At 60.1% G+C, this 19,001-nt stretch overlaps 1 long non-coding RNA gene across 1 annotated transcript; it reads left to right on the top strand.

Annotated features, from left to right (window-relative positions):
* The first annotated feature begins 6,790 nt into the window (after positions 1 to 6,790).
* Positions 6,791 to 10,879, top strand: LOC140902285 (uncharacterized). The gene is made up of 4 exons (XR_012156037.1): positions 6,791 to 6,882; positions 7,104 to 7,139; positions 9,566 to 9,679; positions 10,770 to 10,879. It is a non-coding gene; the product is annotated as an uncharacterized lncRNA (long non-coding RNA).
* The last annotated feature ends 8,122 nt before the right edge of the window (positions 10,880 to 19,001 follow it).

Genomic DNA, 19,001 nt, shown 5'->3' on the forward strand with positions numbered 1-19,001 from the left:
GCTTCCTGCCCAGCTGTATCACAGCGCTATCCGGCCAAGAGGTGTCCGTGGCGTGACCCGAGGGCAGGTCACTGCGGGCAGGATGGGACGGCGTCTCCTAGCCCAGCGCAGCTGGGGGAAAGCGCTGCTCATGGGCACTGCTACGTGAGAGCTCAGCGGCCGCGGGGAGTCCAGGGACACCCCAGACTGCAGCCTAAACCCACCAATTGTGGGCAAGCGCCGTCAGCCACCGGAGACTGGGCTACACCTGCCGACGCCTCCTGGTGCAAATTGGGGTGTGTCCTTTCCCTTTGGTTCTTGAGTCCAGCAACCGAAAATCACTCAAAGTCCCAAAAGTCCAACGACCCAAAAGTCTCTGTCCCTGGTCAGGGCAGCCCCAGAGTTCGAAAGTTTATCTGCAGAGTTTTACCTCCCAACCTGGGTGGAGATTGTGGGGGGGGTGGTTTAAGGGGCACCTTACGTGGTCCAAAGCTGATGGCCCCACCTCTCCATGGGGCTCCGCTCTGCCAGCCGCCCCATGAGCTGCTCCAGGCATCCGACAAACTGCTCTGTTCCACCAGCCGCTCTGCTCGCCGTCCCGCAGACTGCTCCGCCATATATCTGCAGGCTCCCCCACTACTTAACACAACACTCAGTGATTTCAGCTCTTTTGCAATTTCAGCTTGTAGCAGGGGAGCCTCAGTGCTGGGGCACCATTAGCCCAAAGTGAACTCAGCTCAGCAGCCTGTAACTAGACTCCTAGTAGAATCAAAATTATCTCTGATATTCCACAGTGGAAAGAGGAGGAAGTGCAATTAACATGTCCCCATACCCCAAGTTTTAACACCTGCCCCCAGCCTCTCTCTATTCAAAGAGTTTTGGAACCCATGTCCCTTGCCTAGCGAGTGCTACTTAGTTGATGGCGAGTCCCTCCATCAGACCAAAAAGCCAAATGCAGTTCCACTGTCCTTGATTCCCATAATCAGGATAATAACAATTTATTCTTCCTGCCCCAATAACAGAGACACTGGGGATCCCACAGCAGCCAAAGTGACCATTTGGGCAGCTATGGCCTCATTCTAGGCGGGGTGGGTGTGCCTATGCAAATGAGATCGGCCCCTGAAGTTCTTTTCCACAACTTGCCACACCTCAGCACCAGATGTCAGGGTGGAGCTCATCCTGACTTTGCTTACATCCAGAATTCCCTTGGTTCTTGCTTCCCCTCCCCCACTGGGGTCTCGGGACCCCCTGACCCTCCCCCCAATAGATGTTCTGCTGCTTCTGCCTGCACCCTGGTCCCCAGGGCCCTGGGCACCGCCCGAGTGTGGGGGGGCAGCAGGTCACGTACCAGCCTCTCCTTGCGCGCACTGCCTGGTTGTGTTTGGCAGTAGCCAAGATACCCCAGGGATGGGCTCACTGCACAGCAGACAGGCCGGGGCAGAGGTACCTGTGGGGGTGGACAGAGGGGTCCTATGGGGACAGGGAGCTGGGGTGGTTCCCTGTTGTGGGGGGCTAAGACCCTGAGGCTCTGATTGTCCTAATCCCCTGGCCTGGTCCTGGGGTGTCTCGGGGGCAGTTCGTCCACCTGGGAGCCCCCTTCCCCAGGGAATCTGAGGCTCAGGACCCCCGGGGCAGCAGGACGCAGCCTCCCCTGAGGGGGTCTGGCCCCAGGGAGTCCCCAGAGCCACAGTGCCTGGGAGACCCCCAGAGGCAGGCTGGGCCATACCTGCCGGACAGGGGGTTGGGGGCTTCGCTCCCAGAGCAGCGCCAGCTGCTGATCTCCCCGTTCGCGCCACCAAGTGACTCTTCCCTTCCCCCCGCAGCAGCAGCCCCCCCGGATTTCACCAACGCCAACATCGCCCGCCTGGTGCTGGGCACCGTGGTCCTGCTCATCCTGGGGCTTATCCTGGATCCAGCTGTGCAGGGAAGAGAATCTCCCAGGGGATGAGCCGCTTCCCCGTGGGGTGCTGAGACTCCGGCACAAACCCCGCTACCCTCCAAATACCCCTGCCTCAGAGAATCCCACCCCGCAACAGCTCCTGACCTCACCACAGCTCCCCAGGATTGAACCCTCGATGCCGTGTGTGACGTTGCACTCCATATGTTTATGGAAAAATGCTTATGGGTGTAAATATAATGTAACCGGAATATGCTTTATTCAAAAGGTCTCTTGTAAGGTGTCAGGGTTCCTTCCCCAATCTGAACTCTAGGGTACATGAAACTGGGTACCTGCATGAAAACCTCCTAAACTTACTTTTACCAGTTTAGGTTAAAACTTCCCCAAGGTACAAAATTATTTTACCCTTGGATTTCCACTGCCACCAAGAAACTTTATCTGGGTTTACTGGGAAACGTGGTTTGGACACGTCACCAGTCGCTGGGATCTCCAATCTCCAGGCCATTGGCCGGGGTCCCAAGTTCCGTCGCCAGTCCCCTGTACCAACCAACTCCCTCTCCCAGCACCTCGTGAAACCAGTAACACCCAGGGAAGCTGAGTCCCACCCCTGCTGCATGCAAACCATTGGAAAAACCAAGGAAACACCAAGAAAACCCCCCACTTCCTCACACCCCCCATCTGGGTGAGCCCCGGCAGGGTGCTGGTGCTCAGGGGAAACGTTACCATCCGCTCTGCGGGTTGGTACCAATCCATGAAGTTCTTTCTGTGTAAAGCTGGACACCCACCCCCAGTGTCAGCCAGGAAGATGGAAGGAGCTACACCTGCGAATATCGCTCCATAACGGAACAGAATTGCTGGTCAAATCCCAGCGACCCCATCGAGATGATTGTAGCAGGTGAGGGAGGGCCCTGGCTCCACTTAATGTGTTTACAGGAGTGATACAAGTTTATATCTTATTCTCCTAACTCCAGATATAGAAATAATACAAGCAAACAAACTTTCTCATGACACCATACAAGGGGTATTTAGCGTAAAGCATATTCCAGTTATGGCATATTCATAAGCATATTTCCATAAACCATATGACGTGCAACGTCACAGAATGATCTCCCAGCCACTCAGGAACCATTAATAGGGAGGTTCCAGCCAATTTCCGCCAGCTCGCAGCCTTGCACCCCAGATCGGTACCATCCTGCCCTTGTCAGAAACCAGTCTGGTGTAAGTTCATTACGTTCGCCCCCTCTCTCCGTGTGGAGTGGACACACGCTAGCCTTTGTAAACGGAGCGGAGATTTCCCAAGCACTTCAACCAAAACACACTGTTTTAGGTCAAATATAAACCAGATTTATTAACTGCAGAAGGAGAGATTTTAAGTGGTTATAAGGAGCAGGCGCAGAGATCAGAGTTGGCTACTTAAGAAATATTTGCAGTCTAAGTTCTACAAACGAAACAGGATTTGAATCAGGCGGTGTCTTCCCCTGACAGATGGTGCAAGCAGGTTACAGATCCTCAGTACACACACTGGACTCCATCCCAGCCTGGGACCACCCTTCTCCAGTTCAAAGCCTTTGTCCTCCAGATGTTCCTCCAGGTGTTGATTTGTGGGGAAGAGAAGGCCAGGGATTATGTCCCTTCCCCTCACTGATATTTTTTTCCAGTTTGCTGGAAAGATCTTTGCTGTGACCGGGGGATCAGGCAGTCCCCAGTGGTCAAGCAATCTCCATTGTACCCAGTCTCTGGGATGGTGGGTTCTTTCCTTGAGGGGTGTTGATGAGCCACGAAGAGCGTCTGCCTGGTCCTTTGTTGCAGTTGAAAATTGGCTGTGGGTGTCTGCCAACCTCACGCCACGTTTCAGTAGCACACACAGCAATGCTTCATCCCTTCCCCTACAAGGGTCACACATACAGTGCACCAGGACAGGAATGTTCAAGGGATCAAGACTTTTAAAATGATGCCTCACAAGGCAACTTTGGACCCAACCTACCATAGTTCTATCGCAGTGGTGAACACGGGGGCTCCACGGTGCTACTCTGAGGTACAGATTGTCACCCTGTGATATCACCCTGACATGACCAGGGCCTGGGAAACAGACTGTGAACTTCCTTTCCCTTGCAGAAGTGGCTGTCTGTGGTGTCCCCTGCCCAAAGGGCGAGGTCACTTGTTTCCTTTCACCTTCCCCATTTTTACTTGTTTTTTATGCGTTGCTGTTTAATAAATTGTACGTGCTCTGAACTCTATGTAATGATCCGTGGGACAGGGAAACATCCGGTGCAAAGAGAGTGCCCCAGAGTGGGGACAACCTCGCCACTGTCCTAAGTGACCACGACAAGACTGGGGGTCGAGCCCGCAGGGATCCAGGGCCCAGCCCTGCCGGGGTTATGAGGCCTCTGCTGCACGGGAGGGAGGAAGGGGAGCCCTCGAGGTCAGGCAGGCCTCTGGGTAAAGGGAGTGGGAGCGAAGACTCAGATCCTGAGAAATCTGATGAGGTTCAATAAGGATAAGTGCAGGGTCCTGCACTTAGGACGGAAGAACCCAATGCACCGCTACAGACTAGGGGCCGAATGGCTCGGCAGCAGTTCTGCGGAAAAGGACCTAGGGGTGACAGTGGACGAGAAGCTGGATATGAGTCAGCCGTGTGCCCTTGTTGCCAAGAAGGCCAATGGCATTTTGGGATGTATAAGTAGGGGCATAGCAAGCAGATCGAGGGATGTGATCGTTCCCCTCTATTCGACATTGGTGAGGCCTCATCTGGAGTACTGTGTCCAGTTTTGGGCCCCACACTACAAGAAGGATGTGGAGAAATTGGAGAGAGTCCAGCGAAGGGCAACAAAAATGATTAGGGGTCTGGAATACATGACTTATGAGGAGAGGCTGAGGGAGCTGGGATTGTTTAGCCTGCAGAAGAGAAGAATGAGGGGGGATTTGATAGCTGCTTTCAACTACCTGAAAGGGGGTTCCAGAGAGGATGGCTCTAGACTGTTCTCAATGGTAGCAGATGACAGAACGAGGAGTAATGGTCTCAAGTTGCAGTGGGGGAGGTTTAGATTGGATATTAGGAAAAACTTTTTCACTATGAGGGTGGTGAAACACTGGAATGCGTTACCTAGGGAGGTGGTGGAATCTCCTTCCTTAGAGGTTTTTAAGGTCAGGCTTGACAAAGCCCTGGCTGGGATGATTTAACTGGGAATTGGTCCTGCTTCGAGCAGGGGGTTGGACTAGATGACCTTCAGGGGTCCCTTCCAACCCTGATATTCTATGATTCTATGATTCTATGATCCTTTCGCCAGTCAATCCCACCGGGGCGTGTATAAGCCAGCAAAGTTCCCCACAATAGCAGGACCATTCCCCCGCTTACACTAGGAGCGGGGTCAGCGGCCGCCCTGCCCGTCCGTCCGGAGAGTGAAATGAACCGGTCCATCTCCACAAAGCCCGGCTGTTCTGGAAACTAGCGGCTCTGCTCCGGTGACTCCCGAAGGAGCAGGGACTTGGAGCCGGTCTGACTCCGGCTATTGGCCGCGGCTGCTCAGCCCCCGTTTCAATAGACAGGCTGGGTTTGATTCCTTGTCCGGGGGTTTAACCCAAAAGCTTTGCCTTTGAATGGCTGCTGCTGGGGGTTTGCCCAGGAGCCGAGTAGAACCAGGGGCTTGGTTTGAAACGAGCCCCCTCCGGCCCCCAGCCTGTGTGACGCTGGCGAGGGAGGGAGTTTCCAACCCCCCTGAGCCCTCTGGGCCTGTGAGACCCTCTGCAAAGAGCAGCAGGGCTCCGGGAATGTGGGGTATAGGTCGAGGTTGAGAGGGATGTAGGGGTTAGACGGGAGACAGGCTGAGATCAGGGAGGGAGTGGGGACAGGAATATGAGGGGAGACACAAAGGGGGCAGATGTGTGGGTGCTGGCGACCGGACGGGCGTTTCAGAGGAGATGGGAGAGCGGGAGGAGGAGGAAGGAGAATGGGGGAGAGCGGGATGGGGGGATGGGGATGGCTCCCCGCTCACAGAGACGGGGTCGGCGTATGGGGGGGTGTGAATGGATTTGCTTGAATGACAAAGCCTGTGTCATGTCCCTCTCTCGGGGCCTGGCCACATAACCACTGACAGGGTCTCCTCCAGCTCGGGGGCAGGGTCTCTGTGGGGGCATTAGAAGGTCCCTGGGTCTCTCCTGGCTGGTGACCCGTTGGGGGCCTGGGATGGAATTTCTCTTCCTCCTGTTTTCTTTTGAACCTGGTTCATTTTATTCACACGCTGAGAAAAGCCCCTTCGAACCAGGCGTTACAGCGTAAACCCGTCATCACCGCTCAGCTAGGGCCCAAGGGGCAGGAAATCCAGGCGTCCCCCATCGCGCCCACTCCTCACACGGTGCCACGGCTCCTGTCACAGGTGGGCAACTTGGCAGGCTGAGCGGGAAGGCTGCAGAGTCAAACCCTCCAGCACCAGGAAATGCCACAGTTACGGTTTTCTGAACAACCTTAAGTGTGCTCCCTCATGCAGGTCCATTACAAAGCCAGCCTTCAATTGCACGATCATGTATTAACATTACCTACATGGGTCACCAGCCGGGCTTGAACCCAGAATGAAAAGGGGATGGAATTTTCATGGCAATCGTGGTCAGTGGCAGATTGAAGACCAGACCTCGTGGGCGCCCGGCTCTCAGCCTGAGGCACCTTCCTCAAGGCTGCAGGGTGCGTTGCGGGTGACCTGTCCCCCCTCTCCACAGAGACACAGACAAGCTGGGAGCTACATGATGCTTGGCCAGGCTGACGGTCCCTGGGTTTCTTGGGTTTTGAAGGGACCTCTGCTTACTTTCAATGCACTAGATTTCACCTGCAGATTAGAGACAACATGTGATGGATGGAGGAAGAGACGAGACATTGTGGACTTCCTGTAGCAGCAGCCAGCAGCTGAGTTCTTTATTTGGGTCTCGGTGGAGCTGGACACTGGGGTGTTGGCGGCTTGCGGAGGGGCCACTCACTGCCCCCATCATGGCATCTGCTCTCACCGTCCTCCTCCTTAGTGAGTATCGGAGACAGCCAGGGCTTGTGTCCATAGGGCGGGGGGATCTGAGACCAGGGCGTGTGTCCATGGGGAGGAGGGAAATCTGAGACCAGGACATGTGTCCATGGTGGGGGTTGTGAGACCAGGGTGTGTGCCCATTGCGGGGGTGGGATCTGAGACCATGGTGTAGGCTCCCGCTGTTCTGGGATCTGGTCCCTAATGGCCCATCTCCTTTCCAGGCTGCTGGCTGGCCGGGCGGAGCGGGGTGTCTGGACGTGAGTATCTGTGGGGAATGGGGCAGCTGGGGGAATTTCCACATAAAGGATGAGGAACATGGGTGGGGGTGAGGGGTGCAGATCCCACAAAGGGATGATCCTGTCAGACCCATGCTCCCTTCCACACCCGGAAGTGGGGACTGAGACCTCGCCCCGCTCATTACAGAGATGGGCACCACACAGCATGAAGTCCCCTGCACTCAAAGCTCTGCCCCCCAGGAAATACACAGTGAAGGCACCAGCCACCCTGCAGCACCCCTGTCAAGGTTCCTTCCCCACTCTGAACTCTAGAGTACAGCTTCGAGCACATGGGGGAGCTGGCCCACGACAGGGGCTCCTGGTGATTAACACTAGTCAGTGATGATTTTGGTTCTGGTTTCCATGGAGCCAGGCAGGGGCCGTATCTGCGCTCAGGGTCTCGCTGGGCTGATCCTCCCCGTTCTGGGATCCCGGGGGTGCTGAACAGGCCCAAATCCCCGGGTCCTGTCCTCTTCCCAGGGATGTCGGTTCCCTGTATAACTAACAACAGACACCAGGGCTCCAGCTTTCTCATCCCCACACCCCGTCCCTTCCAGACGCTGGTTCTATTCCCACAGAGGGAACCAACCTGACTCAGCCGGGAATGACGCCGGCTCCAACCTGCATAGGCAGCTTCGACCCAGGTACCTGTTGTCACGGAGTCCCTGGGCGGTGCTCTGGATCTGCTCCCCATGAAGCCAGGCAGGACTCTGGGGAAGTCTCCTCTCTGGGAGCAGCCTGTCTGCAGGACACACAGCTCACCCAGCTTCCACCTTCCTGGGTCTGACCTCGGAGCATTCAGCCTCCTCTGCCCCTCCGTGCGCTTCCCTCAGCGAGTCCACCCAGGCGGGGTCCTGGGGAAGCCAGAGGGTCCTGCCCCCCAACTCCGCAGTCAGACGTGACTCTCAGCCAGCCAGTAAAACAGAAGGTTTATTAGATGACAGGAACATGGTCTAACACAGAGCTTGTAGGTGCAGAGAACAGGACTCCTCAGCCGGGTCCATTTTGGGGGGCAGTGAGCCAGACAATCTCATCTGCCCTTCACTCCATGTCCCAGCCAGCCCAAACTGAAACTCCCTCCAGCCCCTCCTCCTCTGGGCTTTGTCCCTTTCCAGGGCCAGGAGGCCACCTGATTCCTTTGTTCTCCAACCCTTTAGCTCTCACCTTGCAGGGGGGAAGGGCCCAGGCCATCAGTTGCCAGGAAACAGGGTGTCGGCCATTCTCTGTGTCCAGACCCCTGCCCACACCTGCCCTCTAGGGCTCTGCAAGGATCATACACCCTTACCCCACCCCCTAGAGACTTGAGAACTGCCGAGGGGAAACTGAGGCACCCCCACACTATTCAGAGGAAACATTAAGAACAGTCCCGCTTCGTCACAGCCTGTAGTGTGTTAAATTGCTCCCCATAGGAATGTGCTATGCACTGTGTACGATTTACAGCTGCCAGTCCTGGTGCTCTGTGTGTAGGACATTCCTACGGAGAGCAATTTAACACACTGCACCTCTCAGTAGCTCGCAGCCCCGCCTCCCAGAGCGCTGGCGGTGCGGTGAGCAGAGGCTGCCGGTGCAGGGCCAGGGGCTAGCCTCCCCGGCCGGGAGCAAAAGTGCCAGGCAGGACAGTCCCACAGGCCGGATGTGGCCCACAGGCCATGGTTTGCCCACCTCTGATATAGAGGGTGATGGACAGATCCATGGGGACGGACGGCCACGGGTCGAGGGGATGTGGGTCCTTGGGAACATAGGGCGGTGGGCAGATGGGAGCACGTCTGGTGAGGGATGGAAAGATGGATCAAGATCTTGTCTACATGATAACTGGATCCAAAATGACGAATCCTGTGTGGTTCCCAACCCCCACTGGTGATCTCAGAGCGAGTCTGGGCTGTCGGAATTCGCGCCCCCTGGGTTCATACAGCCCCGTTGGGCAGACGACGAGCTCACCTGTACCTCTGTAGACACAGGGACGTTCCTCCTCCGAAATAGGGACAGCCATGCCCAGGCCTGCTCCGCAGTGACTCCAAGGGTGAATGGCACCTGGCTGGGGCGGGGACTGTCTGTGTTTGTACAGCTCCGAGCACATGGGGGAGCTGGCCCACGACAGGGGCTTCTGGTAATTAATACTAGTCAGTAATGATTTTGGTTCCGGCTGTTGTGGAGCCAGGCAGGGCCTGTATCTGCACTCAGGGTGCTGCTGGGCCGATCTTTCCCATTCTGGGATCCCCAGGGTGCTGAGCTGGCCCGAGTCCCTGGGTCCCATCCTCTCCCCAGGGACGCCAGCTCAGCCCAGGGAAGAGCCGCGATTGCTGCTTGGGGGAGGAGAGGTTCCCTGTATAACCAACCACATAGACCAGGCCTCCAGCTTTCTCTCCACTGTGCCCCGCCCCTGACAGACGCTGGTTCTATTCCCACAGGGGGAACCCAACTGACTCAGCCGGGAACGACGCTGGCTCCCACCCGCCCAGGCAGCACGGGACCAGGTAGCAGTACTGGGGGCAGGAAATCGCCATCAACCCCCCCAGAAGCAGGTTTGTGCAGCCCAAGGAGCCGCCCTCAGGGGGAGCCACGAGGGGCTGTCTGCTTGGGACAGGGGCAGATCCCCAAAGCGAATGCCCCATCTGAAACCTCCCCCCCCAGATTCATTTCATACGCGGGGGGAGGGTGTCACTGGAAAGATGCCAGATTAGCTTGGTGGGGACAGGGCCTGGGAGAGCTTCCCCACAACGGAGAGCCTCACTCCGGGGGTCCCACAGACGGGGGAGATGGAGGAGGCTACAGCTGCCAATATAGCACCAAGTGGGACTCGCCCGTCTGGTCCGAGCCCAGCGACCCTGTGCAGCTGGTGGTAGCAGGTGAGGGTCCTGGCTCAGCGTCCCCGCACGCAGCCCCTCCCACAGCCGGACCCTCAGGGGGTCTTGGCCCCAGTGGGATGCTGTCACGGAGTGTGGGGGAGTCCAGGCCCTGCACCCCTCTTCCTGGGATTCACTGAGACTCTCAGCCAGCCAGTAAAACAGAAGGTTTATTGGACAACAGGAACACAGTCCAAAACAGAGCTTGTGGGTACAACCAGGACCCCTCAGTCGAGTCCTTCTGGGGGAGCAGGGACCCCAGCCCTGGGGTTCCCTGTGTTCCTCCACCCAGCCCCAAACTGAAACTAAACCCCCCACCAGCAGGTTCCCTGCTGCAGCCTCTGTCCACATACCTGGCAGATGTGTTACCTCCCACTCCCACTCCTGGCTCTGGTTACAGGCTCTCAGGTCTCCCATCCCCAGGGCACATTCCCAGGTCAACACTCCCCCCTCCCTGCTGAGTCACATCATCACAGATGCTCAGGGCCAGGCTCTGGCCTGAGCCCTGGACCCAGCACAAGGGACCCCCCGGTGGGGAGCGGGGACAGAGTCACTGGGGGGTTCCCCAGCCAGGGGGCAGCAGCAGCCGCTGGAGTTTCAGGGCTGATGGCTCGGGGCTCGGTTCCCTCCCTCCCCCATCCCAGCCCATGCTCGTTTGCATCCCATTGAGGGAACTGACCCAGCTGGGCCCCAGTAGCCGGACCCCCCACCCCACCATGGAGCCATGGAGCCATGGAGCCCCTGACAGACGCTGGTTCTATTCCCGCAGGGGGAACCCAACTGACTCAGCCGGGAACGACGCTGGCTCCCACCCGCCCAGGCAGCACGGGACCAGGTAGCAGTACTGGGGGCAGGAAATCGCCATCAACCCCCGCAGAAGCAGGTTTGTGCAGCCCAAGGAGCCGCCCTCAGGGGGAGCCACGAGGGGCTGTCTGCTTGGCACAGGGGCAGATCCCCAAAGCGAATGCCCCATCTGAAACCTCCCCCCCCCCCCCAGATTCATTTCATATGTGGGGGGGAGGGTGTCACTGGAAAGATGCCAGATTAGCTTGGTGGGGACAGGGCCTGGGAGAGCTTCCCCGCAACGGAGAGCCTCACTCCGGGGGTCCCACAGACGGGGGAGATGGAGGAGGCTACAGCTGCCAATATAGCACCAAGTGGGACTCGCCCGTCTGGTCCGAGCCCAGCGACCCTGTGCAGCTGGTGGTAGCAGGTGAGGGTCCTGGCTCGGCGTCCCCGCACGCAGCCCCTCCCACAGCCGGACCCTCAGGGGGTCTTGGCCCCAGTGGGATGCTCAGGGCCAGGCTCTGGCCTGAGCCCTGGACCCAGCAGAAGGGACCCCCCGGTGGGGAGCGGGGACAGAGTCACTGGGGGGTTCCCCAGCTAGGGGGCGGCAGCAGCCGCTGGAGTTTCAGGGCTGATGGCTCGGGGCTCGGTTCCCTCCCTCCCCCATCCCAGCCCATGCTCGTTTGCATCCCATTGAGGGAACTGACCCAGCTGGGCGCCAGCAGCCGGATCCCCCATCTGCCCATGGAGCCAGCGGGAGAAGGTGAGTGGGAGAAATGGAACAATTCATCCCCCAGGGAACAGGGCTCCCCGTTCAGATGCCCACGGGGCCTTCAGGCCGTTTGGGGGTGGCTGATCCCTGCAGACAGAACTGATGGGTTCAGTTCTTCTGTATAGAGGGTGTTGGACAGATCCATGGGGACGGACGGCCACGGGTCGGTGGGGATGTGGGTCCTTAGGAACATAGGGCGGTGGACAGATGGGAGCACGTCTGGTGAGGGATGGAAAGATGGACTAAGACCTTGTCTACGTGATAACTGGACCCAAATGTTGAATCCTGTGTCGTTCCCAACCCCCCCGGTGATCTCAGAGCGAGTCTGGGCTGTTGGAATTCGCGCCCCCTGGGTCGATACAGCCCCGTTGGGCAGATGAGCTCACCTGTACCTCTGTAGATACAGGGATGTTCCTCCTCTGAAATAGGAAGAGCCGCTCCCAGACCTGCTCTGCAGTGACTCCAGGGGGGAATGGCACCTGGCTGGGGCAGGGACCATCTCTGTGTCATTTGTCCGTATAGCTCCGAGCACACGGGGCAGCTGGTTCATGATGGGGGCTCCTGGTGATTAATACTAGTCAGTAATGATTTTGGTTTCAGTTTCCGTGGAGCCAGGCAGGGGCTGTATCTGTGCTTAGGGTCTCACTGGGCCGATCCTCCCCGTTCTGGGATCCCAGGGCTGCTGAGCCAGCCTGAATCCCTGGGTCATGTCCTCTCCCCAGGGACGTCGGCTCAGCCCGGGGAAAAGCCACCATTGCCGGTTGCGGGGAGGAGAGGGTCCCCGTATAACTAACCACAGACACTAGGGCTCCAGGTTTCTCACCCCTGTCCCCTGCCCGGACAGACGCTGGTTCTATTCCCTCAGAGGGAACTGACCCGACTCGGTCAGGAGCGATGCCAGTTTCCACCTGCCCAGGCAGCACGGGGCCAGGTACCGGGGCTGGTGGGGGGTAATCAACATCAAACCAGCCCTGGAAACAATCCCACCTCGGTGGCCCCACAAACTGGGTTGCTATGCTGCCCACTGGCACCACAAAGCCACCCGTGTGGGGCATAGCTCACTGCGTATCCCCCTGGAGAACGGCACTGGGGATAATGATCCCGTGTATCCCATCTGTCTGCTTGAGTCTACAGACAGCCCTGGGGAATGGCTCAGAAGCAGGGATCCCCCTTTGCAGGGGTGCTGCCCAGTGTGGCATTATCCCTGGAACCTATGAATGCAGATAGACATGGCGTTAACACTTGAACCCACTGATTCAGAGTGACATATTGCTGACTCTGGAACCTAATGATGGCTGTTCCAATGACAACACCGTTACATCTTCCGCTGCTGATCACTTCACCAGGGCACAGTTCTCCCAATGATCTCAAAGCGCCCTCTCGGGCCAGAAGCCCCCTCCAACTGCCATCCCCCACCCATATGGTTCCTATGCAGAAGTGAGCTGAAGCTGCTGAAAAATTTCCAGGACAGGGGCAGGACCCGAGGGCAGGGGGGCGGGTGATGCAGGATCTGGGCCCAGCTGGCTTCACAAGCACGGGGCCCCCCACACACACTCTGCCCCCACCTCAGTACAGCCCTCTGCCTTTGGGAGGGAACCCCCTGACCACTATTACCCAGAATCCCCTCTGCTCCTGCCCCTCCCCCCATTAGCCCCACAGAATATTCTGCTGTGGGTCCCTGGGTCCTCGAGGGGAAGGCTCTGGGGCAGCAGGTAACGAACCAGCCGCTCATGGCGCTCACGGCCTGGTGCTGCTTCCCAGGTGGATCGGAACCAAGCGCAGCACCGGATCTGACCCGCCGCATCATGGCCGGGGTGAGCGCGGCGGCCGCCGGCCTCCTCCTTTTCCTCCTGGCCTTCCTCTGCTACAGAAGCACCCGAGGAAGTGAGTGCCCCGCCCAGCGAGGGAAGGGTTAAACCCGCTGCTAAGCCGGGCTGGGAAGGGGTCACGGCTTGGATGGGAGACAGGCCTCAGGGGATGCTCTCCCCTGACAGTGAGAGAGGGTGACCAGATAGCAAGGGTAAAAAATCGGGACAGGGGGTGGGGGGTAATAAGAGCCTATGTGAGAAAACGCCCCCAAAATCAGGACTGTCCTCTAAAATCAGGACTTCTGGTCACCCTACAGTGAGAGCGGGCCCCAGACCCCATGGGCAGCACCAGGGGGCGCTGTGCTGCAGTAAAAAGGGCAATGGGGGCACTAGGGGGCGCTGTGCTGCAGGGGGCAGGGACCTGTCTCTAAGGTATCCAGGCTCTGCAGCTGGAGGGGGCAGGGCTCCCCGGGCAGAGCGGTGTGTGGGACTCCCTCCTGGGCCCCCCATCCCAGCTGCCCTATAGGGCTGGGGGGCAGGGCTGGTACATGGGGATCCAGGTCGACTCAGGGAAAGCACCAGACCCAAGACAGAGCAGATGAGACCCCAGCTCCGCTCCCCACCCCCGATCTACCTGCCCCACGACACAGGACTCCTGGGTTCTCTCCCCAGCTCAGAGATGCGACTAGGATCTAGTGGTTAGATCAGGAGGGCTGGGAGCCAGGATTCCTGGGTTCTCTCCCCAGCTCAGGGAGGGGAGTGGGATCTATGGTTAGATTGGGGGCGGCTGGGAGTCCGGACTCCTGGGTTCTCTCCCTGGCTCTGGGAGGGAAGGGTTCTAGGAGGGGAGTGAGATCTAATTGATAGATCAGGGGGGGCTGGGAGCCAGGACTCCTGGTTTCTGTCCCCGACTCGGGATGGGAAGTGGCATCTAGTGGTTACAACGGGGGGGGGGGGGGGCTAGGAGCCAGGACTCCTGGGTTCTATCACTACCTCTCTCTTTCTCCCAGTAGGGAGTCCAATGCTGCAGCCACAGTCTGTAAGTCACACATGAGGGGGCAGCCATGGAGCAGGGGGGAAGGGTCCCCTGGCAGGGGCCGTGTCCTGGGGGGGGCGGGGTTAATGCTGATGTGGGTGCTCCCCTGGCTCACTGTGTACCTTTGGGGGCACCCTTGCCACACTCTGTATCTCAGTTTCCCCTGCTGCACCATGGGGCTAGTGACCCTGCCCCACCCCAGTGCGCTGGGGGGCAGGCTGGCTCAGATGGGGGTGGGGAGCTGGGCCCGGGGTGAGGGACCCAGCCACTCACCGAGGTGCGTGTGTGTGTGTCTATTCCACAGACACCCTCATCGGCGAAGGAAAGGAGCTGGATGTCCTGGTAAGTGGCCCCCACTCCTCACCCCCCCCCCCCAGCACCAATGGACCATCCAGCCTCCCCCCGCCCAGCCACCATCCAGCCCTGCACAGGTCCCACTAGAGCCATGTTCTGACGCTGGCCCCCCAGACTCTGCCTGGTCTCTCACCCTCCCCTCCCCCGTGCCCCCTCAGGGCAGACACCGGAGGTGGGGATCAGCACCGAGGCTCCCCCAGGAGAGGGGCGGGAGACCCAGAACACAGAGAATAAGAGCCTGACCCTGCACCCCGCAAACTCAGCTTGACCCCCTCAAACCATCCTGCAAACGTTTGCATGAGATTTGCGGAGGGTCAGCGGAATTCCATGGGGGGCAGCTGCCAGGGTGGGGGAATTTCCCTCATCTCTGCCCCATGGGGCTCTGTGGGCTGGAGTGAGCGGGCAGGGAGGGGGGGTGATCCTGGATTCCCTGGGGGGCAGGGGGAAGAGCAGCTCTCAGGAGCCCCCTGCTGGACAGGACAGAGCATGTCAGAGCAACTGTGCATGGGGGCGGAGCTGTGGGGGGCATCGCTGCCCCCTAGTGGCTGGGATCAGAACAGTCTGATGTGTGTGGGTTGGTGTTAGCACCCCGTTGCCTCTCTCCCCCCCCAGCCCCAGGAGCCCGACCCCGACTACGCTGAGGTGGACACCCAGGTGCTGTAGGCCAAGCGGGGGGTGTCCGACCCCTGCCCCCGAGCCCGTCCTGCCATCAGCGTGAGCCGGGGGTGCAGGGGCGCCCCCCCACAGCGTGAACCCAGGGGGAGTCATCAGAGCGACGGGACAGGGAGCGGCGGCCACCAGGGGGTGACAGATTGATTCCCCCCCCCCAGAGAACGGGCTCGGCTTATAGCCCCCCCGCAGCCCTCCCTCCAGCTGGTGCCGCCCCACCCAGCCCCATGGGTGGGGGGCCAGGAGGGCTCAGCGCCAGGAGGGGGGAGGGGACACGCCGTGGCAGCTGTTTGTGTTATTTTGTATCCTGTTAATCTCCAGATTTGTAATAAACACAGAACCACAAACCTGCCCTCCCCCGGGCACCCTGCAGCCCCCCTGTACCCGCGCCGGGAGTGTGTGTTTCACCTGGGGGAGGTGGGATCACTCTGGGGTGGAGCGCGGGGGCTGGGTATCCAGGGACCCCTCGCCCAGCACTGGGACGTGACACCTCTGGGGTGGGGTGCGGCAGCTGTTCCACCCAGAGAGTCGATGGCTGCGAACCGGACGGGCCCGGGGACCGAGCTGGCCGAGCGGCACGGGCAGGAGAGAACGGCCGGCCCGGAAGCAGTGTAACCTGGTGCTCCAGCCCCCCGCCCGCCTGGCCCTTCCCCACAGGGGCCCCGGGCCCTGCCGCTGGGCCGACCGGGGAATCCCCGCTAGCTGGGAGCAGTGTGGGGGCTACGACACAGAGCAGGGCATTCCTGGTTCCCTCCAGCAGGGGGCGATCGGGACACACAAACATATGCCCCGCACTCTGACATCCCCCCTGGCAGCCCCTCCCCCCCTTTGGGCCTTGCAGGGGTGGGGGAGCTGCTCTAGCAGACCCATTCCCATCCCCACTCATGCACCGAGCTGCCAGGCCTCAGCTCCGGGTTGCCAGGTGGCACCGACGCCAAGGGCCGAACAGGGGAGTGGGTGGAGAACCCTCGTGGGCAGGGGGGAGGGTGCTTTGATGGCAATGGGGGGGGGCTCTGGGGAGCGACCGGCAGCCCCCCACCGCCCCCCCCCCAGCGCACGGCCTTTGTTGTGATTGCTGTTTAGCATTCTGCCGTGTGCCTCCGCTAAGGGCTGCTAGGAAGCCGGCGGCCTTACCGGCATCTCGCCTCTGCCAGGAACCAGCTGCTTGTAAACACCGGGCCAGCCAGAAACCCCGTGGGAGGGCTCCCCTCCCCACGACTGTGTGTGCCACGGGGGTAAGTGGGCCTGGAGCACCCCACACACACCCCCACCCAGAGCAACATACACAGCTCCTCCCTCCACCGATGCACCCCCATCCCCACCCCCAGCAAGGGGCAGAAGGGACCTCTGGGACTGGGCCTCTCTTTTGGGGTGGAACGGGGGACAGGTGGCACCATGGGGTGTCATGCCTGGGGGGGTGGGAGGGAGACACCTGGGAGAGGGGCTGAGACCCAGCGTGAAGGCCACAGAACAGGAATAACACTACTGGGTGGGAGCCGGCACCCCCTAGAGGGGAGACGCCCCGTGCCCCATTCCCCACCCCCCTGAGCCAGCCAGTCCCCGCCCTGGGGCGGGATGGGAGCCGGTGCCCCCTAGAGGGGAAAGGCCCCGCGCCCCATTCCCCACCCCCGCTGAGCCAGCCAGTCCCCGCCCTGGGGCCGGATGGGAGCCGGTGCCCCCTAGAGGGGAAAGGCCCCGCACCCCATTCCCCGCCCCCGCTGAGCCAGCCAGTCCCCGTGCTGGGGCCAGATGGGAGCTGCGCCCCCTAGAGGGGAAAGGTCCTGCGCTCCATTCCCCACCCCTCTGAGCCAGCCAGTGCCCGTGCTGGGGCCGGATGGGAGCCGGCATCCCCAGAGGGAAGAGGCCCCGTGCCCCATTCTGCGCCCCCCCTGAGCCAGCCAGTCCCTGCGCTGGGGCCGGATGGGGCGTCCCTCTCGCACGCTGTCCTCTGGGGCTCTGTGTGTGTTACTCAGGCTGGGAAATGAAATGAACTCACTGCCAACCAGCTGCAGCCAAAGGGGAACCTGTCGTGAGGGGTGGGGGGTGAGCAGGGTTCCTGCACATGGCGTGGGGAAGGGAGGGGGGCAAGGAGTGAAAGGGGAAAAAGAGAAGAGGATGGGGGTGGGGGCTGGGAGCCAGGACTACTGGGTTCTATGCCCACCTCTGGGAGGGGAGCAGGGTCTAGTCGTTTGAGCTTGGTATAGTGGTTGTGAGAGGGCAGGACTCCTGGGTTCTCAGCCCAGTTCTGCCACAGCTGTGGACAAATCCATTCTCAGTGCCTCAGTTTCCCCATCTGCCCCATGGGGTGAGGGCTCTTGGCTGGCCCCAGGGGAGGGTTGCAAGAGTTGGTGAATTCCCAGCAAAGGGCCATGGGCTGTGTTCAGGCATCCAGCCCACATCCGGGGGCCGGCGATGGAGGAGACCCAGCGAGGGCTCAGGACCCCCGGGACCTGGCTCTGAGAACAGGCAGCAGGGAGAACTGAGCACCCAGCCAGGTGCTACTGACACCTGTCAATCATCCGTCAACCCCCCCTACTCCACCATAGGGCTCTGACACCCCCTGGCCACTCCCCAATACCTCAGGGGTGGCCGAACCTCAGTGGGGGGGATAGCAGGGATTCTCCCTCCGGACTCCTGGGTTCTGCAGAGGTTCCCCCAGACTCTCTCTCTGGGGGACAGGGGCCACTATGCCTGCTGCTCTATTGGAGGTGGGGGGATAGTGGCTGGTATTGGAGGGGTGCCCTCCCCCAGCGGGGGGCACCAGCAGGCCCCCAGATTTTAAATGGTTTTTCGTTATATCCCTTGTTCAGCTCCCATCTGGCCACAGTCCAGGGACTGGCTGGCTCAGGGGGGCGGGGAATGGGGCAGGAAGCCCCTCCCCTCTAGGGGGCGCCAGCTGAGATCCAGCCCTAGATCAGTAGATACCAAAAGTCCTTCTTGGGTGACTCGTGTGTGTAATGAGTTTGTTGGGTCTCAGCCCTGCTTCCTGGGCACCCACAATGTGCAGCCCTCTCCTCCGCCAGGTGGTTTAGTGGAGCCCTGGAAGGGCCAGGGATACTGGCCCCTTTTTACCCCCACCCCCCCGTGTGGGGGGGGGACTTCAGGGATGAGATAAAGAAAGAGAAAAATGTGAAGTGCGAAGAAAGAAAGAGGGAGAGGGAGGGGGAAGGACACAAAGGGAGAGGGGTAGGACAGAAAGGGGGGAAAGCACAAAGTAGAAGGAGGAGGGGGAAGGAGATGGGAGAGGGGAGTGGGCAGGGGAGTCTGGGGGGGAGCGCAGTGGGGGGGGAGAGCAGATGAAGGAGGAGGGGGAAGGAGGTGGGAGAGGGAAGTGGGGCAGGGGGGAGAACAGTGGGGGGGGAAGAGCAGAGGAAGGAGGAGGGGGAAGGAGGTGGGAGAGGGGCAGCGGGGCAGGGGGATTGAGGGGAGGGCAGGGAGGGAAGGGGTAGACGGAGGAGGGGGGAAGGAGGTGGGAGAGGGGAGCGGGCAGGGGCGTCGGGGGGGAGCGCAGTGGTGGGGGAGGAGCAGACGAAGGAGGAGGGGGAAGGAGGTGGGAGAGGGCGGCGGGGCAGGGGG

This window comes from Lepidochelys kempii, chromosome 23 (assembly GCF_965140265.1).
Source record: "Lepidochelys kempii isolate rLepKem1 chromosome 23, rLepKem1.hap2, whole genome shotgun sequence".
Lineage (NCBI taxonomy): Eukaryota > Metazoa > Chordata > Testudines > Cheloniidae > Lepidochelys > Lepidochelys kempii.